Source organism: Entelurus aequoreus, linkage group LG04, assembly GCF_033978785.1.
Source record: "Entelurus aequoreus isolate RoL-2023_Sb linkage group LG04, RoL_Eaeq_v1.1, whole genome shotgun sequence".
In the NCBI taxonomy this organism is placed as follows: domain Eukaryota; kingdom Metazoa; phylum Chordata; class Actinopteri; order Syngnathiformes; family Syngnathidae; genus Entelurus; species Entelurus aequoreus.
Window position 1 is genome coordinate 45,622,439 of NC_084734.1, and position 15,313 is coordinate 45,637,751.

Here is a 15,313-nt window from a genome sequence, read left to right on the forward strand (position 1 = left end):
TTTGTCTGTTTGTTAGCAACATAACTCAATCAGTTATTGACAGATTTAATGTCTAAAAAACAATTATTTTTTATCTACAACCTGTGCGAACACACTTCACTTACGGCTTACAGTGTTCAACGCCCCCACCTTGCCGTTCCCGCACTGTGCAGAGGATTCTGGGAGATGTAGTTTAAATACAGACCCGGCCAACGCTTAATTGCCAGAAAAAAATGACACTCATCAAGTTTTTGTTATTATTGAGAAGACTTTGAAACCAAAATACTGTTGTGTTTATAATACCGTTACATGCCTAGTTCTAACACATTTACCCCAGCACCTTAAGAGCATATGTGAACTGTTGAGAGTGATTGATGATGTCATCATCAGACTTCAACATCTCTAACATGTACATGCTGCCTCTTTGTTGGGTCAGCATTGCAAATAAAAATGTTATTGATTTTCTTACTATGGCTAGATAGATGTTAAATAAATATATAAATACCTGTACCTGTAAACTAGGAAGTAAATGTGTATGTACTACATTAAAGTTATAGTTACCCAGAAGGCTCAGCGCTGTAGACAGAAACACAAAGTTAGTCTGAGCTACGCACGAGGACGACAATTGTGTCGTTTGAGCAATAAAGAGTTGTTATATTGTTACACGTTTTTGTTCCCGATTCGTCTACACACAAAAAAGTTTTGATCGGACAGTTGTCGCGTGTGTTAGAGCGCTGCTGAGAGACAAATTCCATTGGCGAAAATGACGCTGATTGGCCAAAATATGAGGGTAACTGAGGGTATTTGGATAAAGTATAATTTGCAGGGCCTGGTTGAAGTTGCGTGAATTGGCACGATTGCAACATTGTGAAATCATGGAGGGACTGCTTTATACTTCACCACTTATTTTGTTCTGAGTCACTAGGGGTATCTGCAGAGGGCAATTGTCATCTGCGTAAAAAACATTTCAAGCGGTCTACTTCAGTTTGCCGCTGTATGGTTTGTGTTTCCAGTGAGAGGCGGGTTGACGTTAGCTGCGTCCGCTGTGTAAATAGTGTGACATCATAACATGGCGCCAAGGATTTCAACAGCTTTTTACACAAAGTACCAAACAAATCAAATATTTTGCTACCTCTACTTGCTAGTGCAGTTTAGCTTTGAATATGTGACTTACGAGGCAAGATGAACAGATTGAATTTTAATTCAGTTTCAGCAAATATTTGGCTAATGCGTATGTTTTTGTTTTATGTATATGTTTCTTTACTATAATTGTATTTATTTATTTTTTAATCTGGTATTTCTGAATACCACGGGATGGAGTCAGTGTACCACTCAGTGTGAGCATCTATGCCAGTCCTTCTCAAGAAGTTGGGCGGTGCGATGCCAGGGGGCGGGGGGGCGTGTCACCTCAGGAAACATACTTTTTTTGCCGTACCAGAATATGATGAACCGTATGTAGCACTTGGCTTTACTGTAACCACGATGGGAGACCGGTGTGTTGTTTCCTTTAAAGGCCTACTGAAACCCACTACTACCGACCACGCAGTCTGATAGTTTATATATCAATGATGAAATCTTAACATTGCAACACATGCCAATACGGCCGGGTTAACTTATAAAGTGCAATTTTAAATTTTCCGCTAAACTTCTGGTTGAAAACGTCTATGTATGATGACGTTTGCGCGTGACGTCAATCGTTGAAACGGAAGTATTCGGACACATTGTATCCAATACAAAAAGCTCGGTTTTCATCGCAAAATTCCACAGTATTCTGGACATCTGTGTTGGTGAATCTTTTGCAATTTGTTTAATGAACAATGAAGACTGCAAAGAAGTAAGCTGTAGGTGGGATCGGTGTATTAGCGGCTGGCTGCAGCAACACAACCAGGAGGACTTTGACTTGGATAGCAGACGCGCTATCCGACGCTAGCCGCCGACCGCATTGATGATCGGGTGAAGTCCTTCGTCGCGCCGTCAATCGCTGGAACGCAGGTGAGCACGGGTGTTGATGAGCAGATGAGGGCTGGCTGGCGTAGGTGGATAGCTAATGTTTTTAGCATAGCTCTGTGAGGTCTCGTTGCTAAGTTAGCTTCAATGACGTCGTTAGCAACAGCATTGTTAAGCTTCGCCAGCCTGGAAAGCTGTTGATTTTCTGTCTATCCTTCCAGTCAGGGGTTTATTTCTTTTGTTTCTATCTGCAGTTAAGCCCGATGCTATCACATTAGCTCCGTAGCTAAAGTGCTTCGCCGATGTATTGTCGTGGAGATAAAAGTCACTGGGAATGTCCATTTCGCGTTCTCAACTCTCATTTTCAAGAGGATATAGTATCCGAGGTGGTTTAAAATACAAATCCGTGATCCACAATAGAAAAAGGTGTGGAATCCAATGAGCCAGCTTGTACCTAAATTACGGTCAGAGTGAAAAAAGATGCGTCCTGCACTGCACTCTAGTCCTTCACTCTCATGTTCCTCATCCACGAATCTGTCATCCTCGCTCAAATTAATGGGGTAATCGTCGCTTTCTCGGTCTGAATCACTCTCGCTGCTGGTGTAGACAATGGGGAAATGTGAGGAGCCTTTCAACCTGTGACGTCACGCTACTTCCGGTACAGGCAAGGCTTTTTTTATCAGCGACCAAAAGTTGCGAACTTTATCGTCAATGTTCTCTACTAAATCCTTTCAGCAAAAATATGGCAATATCGCGAAATGATCAAGTATGACACATAAATTGGATCTGCTATCCCTGTTTAAATAAAAAAAATTCATTTCAGTAGGCCTTTAATGTTAATAAGCTTACAATGTGATGCAGAGGGATAGTTACAACAATTTTATAGACAAATTATACTAATTATAGTCACAGTGAAGAGGGGGGCGCAAAATATTTTCTTCTTCCTAGGGGGGGCGCAACAGGAAATATTTGAGAAGCACTGATCTATGCCGTGTTTCTCATATATTTATGTATTAGTGGCAGCTTGCCACAAATAGATTTGGCGCTATCTGTTTACTGTCACTCAGGGAATGCTAAAGTGGCTGTTTGCAACTTGCTCAAAGTCAAAACTTTTTAAAACCAAAAATATAACAAGAACACCATCAGCTAGCCTATGTTAACATTAGTAATTTAGCCGAACATATATATTTTTTAAGTTTCTATATTTTTAAAATTACTAATTTTTTTTTTTTTTTTAAATTGTTCGGCCGTCCGAGGAATTGATCTGGCGTTCATGCTTGTCATACATACACAAAAGCAGTCCAAGAGAAGAAACTAACAATTTGCAGTAACGTTGTTGTTATGATAGAGTAGTACAATAATAGCTAACGATAGTAGCTAATTTTTGCTAAATCTCAATCAGTAGCTGACCACAGAAAACTAATTTATGTATTATATAATGGGCTATAATGGCGTTACTACGTGTGGAACACATTGCAAAAATCAGCGCCCTCTAGGCATCTGCGTAAAGGTTGCAAGCTACCCCTTTTGTGTAGCTTGTCGTTCCAGCTCTGTACAGTCGTGGTCAAAAGTTTACATACACTTGTTAAGAACATAATGTCATGGCTGTCTTGAGTTTCCAATAATTTCTACAACTCTTATTTTTTTGTGATAGAGGGATTGGAGCACATACTTGTTTGTCACAAAAAACATTCATGAAGTTTGGTTCTTTTATGAATTTATTATGGGTCTGCTGAAAATGTGACCAAATCTGCTGGGTCAAAAGTATACATACAGCAATGTTAATATTTGGTTACAGGTCCCTTGGCAAGTTTCACTGCAATAAGGTGCTTTTGGTAGCCATTCACAAGCTTCTGGCAAGCTGTTGTTCCTGTTGGAACACCCAACTGCGCCCAAAACCCAACCTCTGACATCACATGGACAAAGATCAGAGCTGTTTGGCCACAATTCCCAGCAATATGTTTGGCTAAGCTGCAACCTCCGGCCCGGCCGCCACCACCGGTCTTTCGGCCTACCAAGCCGCAACCCCCAACTAGGCCACCTCCACCAGCACCTGTCGCAGCACGACCAGCACCTGCCCCTAGGCTGGTTTCCGCACCAGCACCTGCCCCTAGGCTGGTTTCCGCACCAGCACCTGCCCCTAGGCTGGTTTACGCACCAGCACCTACTCCAAGGCTGGTTTCCGCACCAGCACCTGCTTCCACGGCGATGTCAACGACAGCCCGGACACCTGCGCCTCTGACTCCGCCCACGCCGGCAGACGAGCCGCCTGCTCCGCCCACGCCGGCATACGAACCGCCCGCTCCGCCCACGCCGGCATACGAGCCGCCTGCTCCGCCCACGCTGGCAGACGAGCTGCCTGCTCCGCCACTGGCTCCGCCCACGCCGGCACCTCCTCCTGTTTCCACGACAACGTCGACTCCTCCTGTGTCCACGGCGACGTCGACTCCTCCTGCTTCCACGCCGTCGTCGACTCCTCCTGCTTCCACGGCAACGACGACGCCTACCGCTTCCACGGCGACGTCTACTCTCTCCTCGTCTCCGGTGGGCCTTCCCAGGGCGCCGCCAACTTCCTCGCCCTCATCGTCGTCTCAGCGACTTAGAGTGGTCCGGCTGCGCAAGCAGCTCTCTCACAGGTCAGTGAATAGACGCCAGTGGCGCAAACAGTAGCGACACCCAGGACGTTGTCATATAACTCTACGGCTGCTGAACTTCTGGCGCCACTCACGCCCACCTTCTCGGTGGCCACGAATGTGGCCGTTCCGTGGTCGCCCGCCTTGCCTGCGGCAGCGGCGTTCCATTCGCCGCCGCCACCTGACTCGTCCCCGGTGGATTCGGGGACACGTGGTCTCCGCCAAGTCCTCCCTCCGCCCTCCCTTGACTCTTGAACTGTCTTGTAGTTGGTGGGTTTTAGTTTTTCCAGGGGACATCTGGAATCTGTCCCTTAAGGGGGGGTACTGTTATGATCCGCTGCCCGGATCATATTTCTGTTTACGTTTTCGAGGCACTTGTGTTTTCTGTTAGTTTTGGACTCCTTGAGTGCCTGTTTGTGCACCTGAGTTTGTTGCCATGGCTGCTTATTGTTTTCACCTGCCGCTTGCGTTTCCGGACGCGCACCTGTTAGTCATCACTGACATTATTTAAGCCTGCCTTGCCAGTGAGTCGGTCTGGCTTCCTAGTTTGTTTTCATACAACAGATGACGACTTTTGTTTCCTGCTCTGAACCTGCTAGCTTCCACGCTAGGCTCCTTTTTACCTTCTAGCTCCCACGCCAGCTCCTTTAGTTTTTGCCATCCGTGCTATAAGCACGTTTTTGTTTGTTCCAGTATAATTGATTTCTTAAATAAATCATTTCTTACCTGCACGCTGTGTCCGAAGCCCGATCTGCATTCCTGGGAGAACGAGCCCCCGCATCACCATGCGCCCAGGTCGTCACACATGGTGGTGGTAGTATTATGCTCTGGGCCTGTTTTGCTGCCAATGGAACTGGTGCTTTAAAAGGGACAATGAAAAAGGAGGATTACCTCCAAATTCTTCAGGACAACCTAAAATCATCAGCCCGGAGGTTGGGTCTTGGGCGCAGTTGGGTGTTCCAACAGAACAATGACCCCAAACACACGTCAAAAGTGGTAAAGGAATGGCTAAATCAGGCTAGAATTAAGGTTTTAGAATGGCCTTCCGAAAGTCCCGACTTAAACGTGTGGACAATGCTGAAGAAACAAGTCCATGTCAGAAAACCAATAAATTTAGCTGAACTGCAGCAATTTTGTCAAGAGGAGTGCTCAGAAACTCAACCAGAAGCTTGTGGATGGCTACCAAAAGCACCTTCCCGGGCGCGGAACCGCTGCTGCCCACTGCTCCCCTCACCTCCCAGGGGGTGAACAAGGGGATGGGTCAAATGCAGAGGACACATTTCACCACACCTAGTGTGTGTGTGACAATCATTGGTACTTTAACTTTAACCTTATTGCAGTGAAACTTGCCAAGGGACATGTAACCAAATATTACCATTGCTGTATGTATACTTTTGACCCAGCAGATTTTGTCACATTTTTAATAGACCCATAATAAATTCATAAAAGAACCAAACTTCATGAATGTTTTTTGTGACAAACAAGTATGTGCTCCCATCACAAAAAAATAAGACTTGTAGGAATTATTGGAAACTCAAGACAGCCATGACATTATGTTCTTTACAAGTGTATGTAAACTTTTGACCACGACTCTATATACAGTATATACTGTATATATAAGCAAGCTAACAACTTTTTCAGCTGGTCTTTTTGCATATATCTGTCTTGCCTCTGACATAAAAAAGACAAAAATAAGCAACAAAAGAAAGTTAATGTGTATTTCTAAAAATAGTTGTTTTGCTTTTCATGTTTTTCTGCTCACTTTTTGCCTTCCACTGCATCCATAAATTACATAATCATTGGACGATACAAATGAGACAATAACGTCATCAAACCCTTCCCCCAACACCGTATGCCCTAACCAAAAGGTGCAAAAAGGGTTGCTAACTGTTACTTATAGAAACAGCCAACAATACCAAAGTGAACCAAACTTGATGGTGACAACAGGGTCTACTCTTCTGTGATGTTTTCCCCTTTCTCTGCTCTACCGTTGTCTTTTCCAACACGCAAATAACAACTGTTACCATCTGTAGCATTATTTGCCTCCCTGTCGACAAAGGGGAATTATAAACATACAGTATGTTGTGATGGTGAAAGCATTACTCCTTAGATTACAAATGATATTTATGTAACTGATGCAGCTATTACTGCCATCCCTGCTACACACTGGAAACACTCACCACATCGTAATTTACTCTTTTATGACATACCGTAATTTCTTCTATTGAATCGATTGTCATTGCAAATACATTCCTCAGCTGGACCTGCGTTTCCAAAAACATCCATTTGTCTTCTCACTTCCTGGTCTGATGCTCCGCCTCAAAAGGACCACCACCCAGGCCCCGCCCCCTCCACATCCTCCACTCATGGTCAGCCCTTCGCCTTGTTCTTGTGTTGAATTGCACTATACAAACCATTCCTAAAAATAATAATAATAATAAAAATCTTTGAAGAATTAGTAAAGATGGCTTCTATCAGCTGAGTCGTTGTAATACAGTAAGTAGTAATAGTAGTAGTAGTGTTCCAGTTGTACTACTCCTTACTGGTCCAGTACAGTAAATATGACAGAAGCCATTTCGCTGATTCAGCTTTGAAGTACTTGCAAATATATAAATATATATATGTATAAATATATATTTATACACACACATATATACATACATATGTATATATACATTAATATATATACATATGTATATATATACAGTACAGGCCAAAAGTTTGGACATACCTTCTCATTTCAATGTGTTTTCTTTATTTTCATGACTATTTACATTGTAGATTGTCACTGAAGGCATCAAAACTATGACACCTGTGAAGTGAAAACCACTTCAGGTGACTACTTCTTTTAAGCTCATCGGGAGAATGCTAAGAGTGTGCGAAAAAGTAATCAGAGCAAAGGGTGGCTATTTTGAAGAAACTAGAATATAAAACATGTTTTCAGTTATTTCACCTTTTTTTGTTAAGTACATAACTCCACATGTGTTCATTGATAGTTTTGATGCCTTCAGTGACAATCTACAATGTAAATAGTCATGAAAATAAAGAAAACCCATTGAATGAGAAGGTGTTTCCAAACGTTTGGCCTGTACTGTATATACAGTACATTCATATATGTGTGTGTGAGTGTATTTATGCGCAAAGAGAAAGTGAAGCCATTGTTGTGTGTTAGAAGTGCATGAGTCCTAAAGCCCAAATTCAATATATTCTCCTACTTTACGCTCAATTAACAATACTATAGTACTTTCCTCAGATGGCACATGCAATATATTTTTGGACTATTTTTGCGTGGTCAAGCAACATAACAACGCTGAAGTATTAGATGTAATATTTGTATTTCATTTCACATTTAAATGAACAAGAGTGCAGCGAATGAAAGTCCCCTCTAGATGATTTCTAAAAAAAAAAGTACATATTTAATCAAGCACTGTTTAAATGGACACATAGCACAGTATTTTTGCAAGATGTGTATTAATTATATGTAAAGTAAGTAAAACCAATATTTAAATGGAGTCCTTTGTACAATATATTAAAGATTTAAGTAACTTATTAGGGGGGCATGCTTTGTTGAATTGATGAATTATGATGTGTTTTGTTGGATGGAATTAGAAAAATGTATGATTTTTTTTCTTTATTTTTAGGCATGAGCAAAGCACACACTCATATTCGGCACGTTAGAATATTTCCTTAAATAGTGGCCTGCGCTCTAATAGTGCGTGTCAACAAACAAATGCATCATCTCAAATAGACGCCCCTCAGGGAAAAAGTACCAGGTAGCTGTAATTACCTTTTACTGTAGCCATATTTGCACAAAACTCTACACTTAATAGAGGACAGCTTTGAAAGAGAGAAAAAAATACATCTTGATATAAACCCTGGAGCTCTGCCAACGATCTTGTAGCTGTAAAAGCTTTCATGTTGTTTTTCTTCAGCGAATGTGCTAACCTAGCATGATATTGCTGTTAAAATGTTAGCACTTTAGCATACAAAGCTATGGTAGTGTTGCTAACGTGTTACTCCTTAAAGTTACCCCGTTTTATGTGCTATATGCTACATTTGGCAAGTGCAGCGTTTCTGTAAAAAGTACACAATAGCGTATTTTTGGAGACGCTTGTCAAAAAAGCTAGTTAGCATTGTTTCCAGAAGGGTTTCATAAAAGCACTTCTAAAATGACTAAGATTCTGCATTAAGGCTAACTGATTGGTGAAATTGCCGACTGATCATGCTGCATCCCAGGGTGCAAAGAAGTCAAGCGACGTGCAGAAAGTTGTTTATTTAGGTACCCAGCAGGTACAAGACATTGATACAACGTTGGTTATGCATTCATGTCCTTTAAAACTGAATTCAAAACAACATTGTAAAATAGTTGTATTGGTAAATAAAACTGAATTCAAAACAACATTGCAAAATAGTTGTATTGGTAAATAAAACTGAATTCAAAACAACATTGCAAAATAGTTGTATTGGTAAATAAAACTTAATTAAACACAACATTGTAAAATAGTTGTATTGGTAAATTCTAACAATGGATCCACATTGTTGGTTGGAAAATGACCACATTTCAAAGGTCAAATCAACATCAGAACCCAGTATTGATTAAAAAAGCATGTTGTTCCAACGTTAAGTTTGAGTTGCTCAACATCAGGACTTAATTCAACAAACTCTCAACGTTGTTTCAATGTCTTGTGCCTGCTGGGTACCATGCAGAAGAAAAGTAACAGAACTCGGACAACAACAGAAGACTTTGACATACATTAGATAATGAAAGAAGGATTCCGGTGGAAATAATTAACAATGTGAACAGGTGTTCTGGTAGGACAATGAAACCAAACAGGAAATACTACCAAAATAAGAGTCTTGAGGACAGAAATGATACCAAACAGGAAAATAAAGAGCAAAGTTCAAACTGTTATGTGGGGTCATGACAGGTGACAAACACTTTTGAGTAGTGAAGGGTTATCATTAAGCATCATTTAGAGGAAACAAGAATCAAAACGTAAGTGTAACATAAAAGTAGCCATTTGTACGGTACTCTCTGCACTTAAGTAAATAAACGGTGTGGGCCACTGTTTGGGGAAACGTGGCTAAAACTTGACCTTCCGCGTGACATTTGGGTTTTAGTTGTTCACCCGAGCCCAGATTGATTTGTGCTAAAAGTGCACATGAAAGAGATGAAATAAGGATATTGTGTCCCAGGTTACTATACAGTATATACTGTACATCCATGCAGCTGCCTTCATGTCGTACGTGCAGCAGTCACATGCCCCCCAAACAACCCCCCTCCTCTTGTGGGAAAGCAGATGAAGCTGGGAGGTTTCCCCCCTAAGTGTGTGTGCAGCTGTGTGCAGGGGCTACACACACTCACACTGGGACTTGTTGTCGTGGCGTCACACAGGAAGCGTCACCAGTCAAAACGAAAGTGTGCTCTATACTTGTCCACGTATATTTTGATATATTTGGGTTGCCAGGGCTCAAAAACTTTAAATATTTTTGCAGTAGAAAAGTGTGTATCGGCTTTATTGTCACTCAAATGATGTAACATCCCTGCTGATTTCATGTTGCATTGAAAGAATACAGTATTTATACCTTTTAAATGAAGTCCTCTGGGAAAATTGTGTGTGTTTTTTTTTAACTTAATTTATCCATCCATCCATTTCCTACCGTTGGGGGCTGGAGCCTATTTATGGTCATGGCTTAGTTCCGAACATGCATACCGTTTCAATATGATACAGCACATATTTTCCTTTTCTCCTTAAAACATGTAAGACTTTTATGCTTCACTTGTTTTTGCTGTTCTGTGTGGCGCTTGAGTGCATGGAGGTTAATTTGTGTCTTTATCACACATTGTTTTTTTCACATCAAATTATGCTGACAATTTCAGTGGAAAAAAAATGGTAGCAAAATGCGTGTTTAAAAATTCAGTGTATAAAAATACAAAGTTTTTAAAAATGTAGTGCAGAAAAATGCGCTGCTTTAAAAAGCAATCCCCACTTCTGGTAAATCAAGACTGAAGCAGTCGAAAGGTGTATCAGAAACAGCCAATGAGGTGTCAAGTTTGATGTCACATGACACGGGTCTTGCAAAGCCGCTAAAAGACAGTTACCTGGACAACCTTAGCGTAATACAACATTTCAATGCGGACCACTGGATGTTTCCAAACTATAGAAATGATTCCAATGGTTAGAATCTGCACTTTTGAGTGACATACAAGTTACTACGGTAACCATAGGACGCTCTGCTCCATGCAGACAAGGCACGGAAAGAGTGGGCGGGGCTTGTTTACATAGCAACAAGCCTGAGAGGCAAGTGTCAGTTGGAGGCAGATTTCTACAACAAAGTTCTGCAGAACCGTGACATTATGTCAAATATGTGGATGTTTTTTACCCTTTGCGTTTATGTTCCTCCGTGTTTGTTGCATCGTTGTTGTTCTTGTTCGATTATAAAAGATTTCGATCAAGGAGGTGGTCTGGGAAGGAACGTTCACATATTCTGAATATTCAGTGTTTTATTGTTCATAGTTAGTGTTGTAAATCCCATTTTCATTCTAAGGGTTTTACTCAGTACAAAGCAAACATTTAATTCTCTTTTTGAGATGGTCTAATATAACGTTTTTAGTATCAAGTACAATCATATGATCAACTTTTATTTTTTTTGCGGAATTGTGGGATACATATATGTGTGAATGTAAGTGTGAATGTTGTCTGTCTATCTGTGACCCTGAGAGGGACAAGCGGTACAAAATGGATGGATGGATGGATCGATGTACAGCAAATTACTCTTTATACAGCAGATCACATGGCCTGGCTTTAACGTCCGCAAGTCATGTGACCACAAACATGACCCCTCATTGGCTGGTTCTAAGACAGGATCGATTGCTTTGGTCTTATATTTGGGTTTGTGTTTTGAAGCAGTGAAGTTATCTGCACTGCATTTTTGTACACTGAATTTTTGTACACCAAATTTTTATAACCTGAATTAAAAAAAACACTGAATTTTTATTTAAACACTGAATTTCAAAACAAACAGTTTTTCACTGAAACTATCAACATACTTTGATGTAAATAAATTCAGTTCCCAAAATTCATATGCAAAAACTTCAGTATCAAAATAAAAGCTTACCTAATGAAGACAAAAATTTACCTCCACAGGTCTGGCCTGCATACTACATCATGTTATTAAAATAAGAAGTACAGGTCACCCCCTCCCTTAGCGAGATAAAATGCATCCAAATCTCCACAGGAGGTCAGCAGCGAGACAGCGCGTGCAGATCAGGGTCACTGTAGAACCTCGGAGAAATTTGCTAGGACTGCAGGCCTTAACGAGGTGGCCCACTGCATCTGATGATGGCTATTGAGGTGTAAACCCCCCTGCTGGCATAAGACGCACATGCACACACGCACACATCCTGTCACCCTTTTTAAATTGTGTTACCAGTCTAATGACTGGTAACACAATGAAAAATGCAACAACAAGCGTAAGAAAAGTTACAATTTCAGCCTTTACAAATATTATAATGCCCAATTCTTAAAGTTGGCTTTATGAATATTTTCATTAATGTGACAAAAGTTGAAACACTGCATCACACGAAGAGTTGTTTAGAATCTTTGTGTTCCACTTGTGGTGCTAAATAAAGCAACCGAATTGCAAGGAACACATCTTTTTTTCAACACAACAAAACTACCAGCACAACCACACACACAATTTAGGCCTCTCAATAATAAAAGGCAATGCAAGAGTAACGTTTTATGAATGTGCTAACAGTAATAATAGCTATCATCTCCCTCACTTGTTTGCCCCACTTCTGACAAAAGGTGCTCGCTTTTGAAGTTTTAGCTTCTAATGAGAGATGTTATGGGGTCCAAAGTCGTTATGTGCCTTTAATCGGTGATGATCGGCTGATGATCTGCTGAGCCCAGCTGATCTTTACCACAGCTGTGTCCAAATGTTTACATGCTAAAGAATGTAGTCATGTCAAGGATTCAAAAGGGATGCACGCTCAGGGAGACACAATTACATTTCAACAACACTTGTTACACCTGTGCATACATTCCAGGAGGGTGCATGTCTTGCCAGAACACCGGCTCCAATTTGAGAGCAAACTGCAACGAGCGCGTTGTTCATCCAATGTGCCGAGCCGCTTCTAAGATACTAATCCTCACCACCACGGTGCAAAATAAACGGTTTCTTCCACGTATTATTATCACTGGAGGGTCAGAAGGAAATAAATGGTTAAGCATGCCACACACACACACACACACACACACACACACACACACACACACACACACACACACACGAATGTGTGTGTGTGAGACCTCTGAAAAATGCCTACCTCTTCAGGACCACCCTTTCTAGATATATAAAGATTTGTATTTACAACATTAATAATATATACATACTATGTAAATATAAATAAAGGTAAGCTTTTAGTTAATTATTATTTTTTTAATTTTTTGTTTGTAATTGGTTTTTAATCTTCATTATTTACTTCAAGTTATTACAGTATGTCTCTATATACATACATACATACAGTATATATATTTTTAAATTCATTTTGGCCAAAGGTGGTGCATTTCAATTTCTTACACACACTTGTTATTTCATATGTTGGCCAGAGGAGGAGCACTTAACATTTTTACACACACTTGTTATTTCATATGCTGACCAGAGGGGGAGCACTTTTAAAACCGACACACAGTCAATTTGAAAAATCCCTCCTTTTTGGGACCACACTAATTTTGATAGATTTCCCCACCAGGGGTGCAAATAAGACATTCTCTATTAGATGCAATGTTTTACCTTATTGGGACCATGATTTATGTCCTGACTTGTTCACCTGTCCTCATACGGAAGGTACTTATCCTTGTTGATGTCCCAAGAAAGGTGGAAATACAAGAACACACACACAGACACACACACACTTACGACACTAGAAGCTCACCACTGAAGCTTCAATATAAAGTAAGGGTGACTAATCCAGATGTCGATACTACTGATACCTAGTATCAGTATATAAACGATGTGTAATTTATATCAATATTGTTTTTTCTTGTTTTAGTTATTACAAATAAAAATTGGCCCTAGTGTGTGAATGTGAGTGTGAATGTTGTCTGTCTATCTGTGTTGGCCCTGAGATGAGGTGGCGACTTGTCCAGGGTGTACCCCGCCTTCCGCCCTAATGCAGCTGAGATAGGCTCCAGAACCCCCCGCGACTCCAAAAGGAACAAGCGGTAGAAAATGGATGGATGGATAGATAGTTATTACAAAATAGTTATTTTTGGTTGTTTTTGTTATCGTTTACAAGCTCAGGGAATAAGTCTCTGGATACGAGAAGGCTTTGAGAGCAAAACCGAAATGGATTTAAATTTGGATTTAAATGGGAGCCAATAGTAGTTTTTGCTTTGAATGAGTTGTGCACTCGTCACTTTATTTAGTTCAAAATTTATTTATAGCATTCAAGAGCAAACACACAAATTAAATACATCATCAGTGTTACAAAATACTAGCATTTCTACATTTAATAAGGTGAGCTTATAACAATGTAATTGTGTTAACTTTAGTTACTTGCCATGAAACATTTTCACTTCTCTCACCTATTGTCCAAGTATCGAATCGGGACTCAATATGGGGTTGGAATAGAGTCCAAAAATATTCATCGGTCAGTTACAGATGTAGACGCTGTAAGTTTGATCATTTTTGTGTTAGCGCTTTAGCACACATTGCACAGTGACGAAGCATTATGGAACACTAGGAGTGGTATTGTGTCCCTCCATACCTTGACGTGTGTGTCACTTTAAAAATAAATCCAAAACACGTGACCGATACAGCTGCTGTATCGTTTGAGTGTGAAGAGCCAAACTCTTTTGACTTCCAAGTGACTGCTCGTAGTGAAAGAAGTCGCAGGAGTGGCGTGACGCTTTGACAAAGCAACAATTCCTAAGTGTGGCATCATGTTGATCTCAAAGCGCCACCTAAGGTCAATGTTCTTCTTTTTCTGTTTACCACTTGGCTCATTAACCGGAGTTGCACGTTTCATATTCCTTTCTGCACAGCTGTTCAAAAAATATCTTTGCTAACTATTAATTGTATGTGCAGGTCAAATGTAAAGCATTGTTTAATCCAGCAGATGGCGCCATTATGAAACACTAATAGTGTCAGTGCAGGTAGTGAATGTGCCATACACTCACAGAGGATTGATTTACACATCACTAAACATTCTGTGGCTCTGCTAGTGTTGCTAACGTTTGTGTCCTGCCGTCTCACTCCTTAATGTAATGTTGTTGAATGTGAGACATGTCTTCTATTACAACTTACAGTGTGCATGTCAACATGTCAACACAATGGTGCTTCTGGGACAAACAGCTCATTAGCATTGAAGACACAGACGCACAAAAATGTGTGTTCCTATGTTTTAAGCGTCAAGCTAGATTTTGGACTATGCACTTTTGATACACTGTTCACAGTGGGGCGAGTGGCTCAGATGGTATAGCGGCCGACCGGAGGGTTCTCGGTTTCAAATCCAGCTTCCGCCATCCTAGTCACTGCCGTTGTGTCCTCGGGCAAAACACCTCACCCACTGGTGTAAATGTAGCTTAAATGTACATGATGGGTTTCTCAAAATAAAGCGCTTTGGAAAAAGCTGAACCCTAACACACCATCAGCAGCTTCTCCATATTTTCATGGATAAATGTTCACCGCTTAGATATTATTTTAACATCGTTGTGTGGCGTTATCGTACAACTGCTTCACCAAGT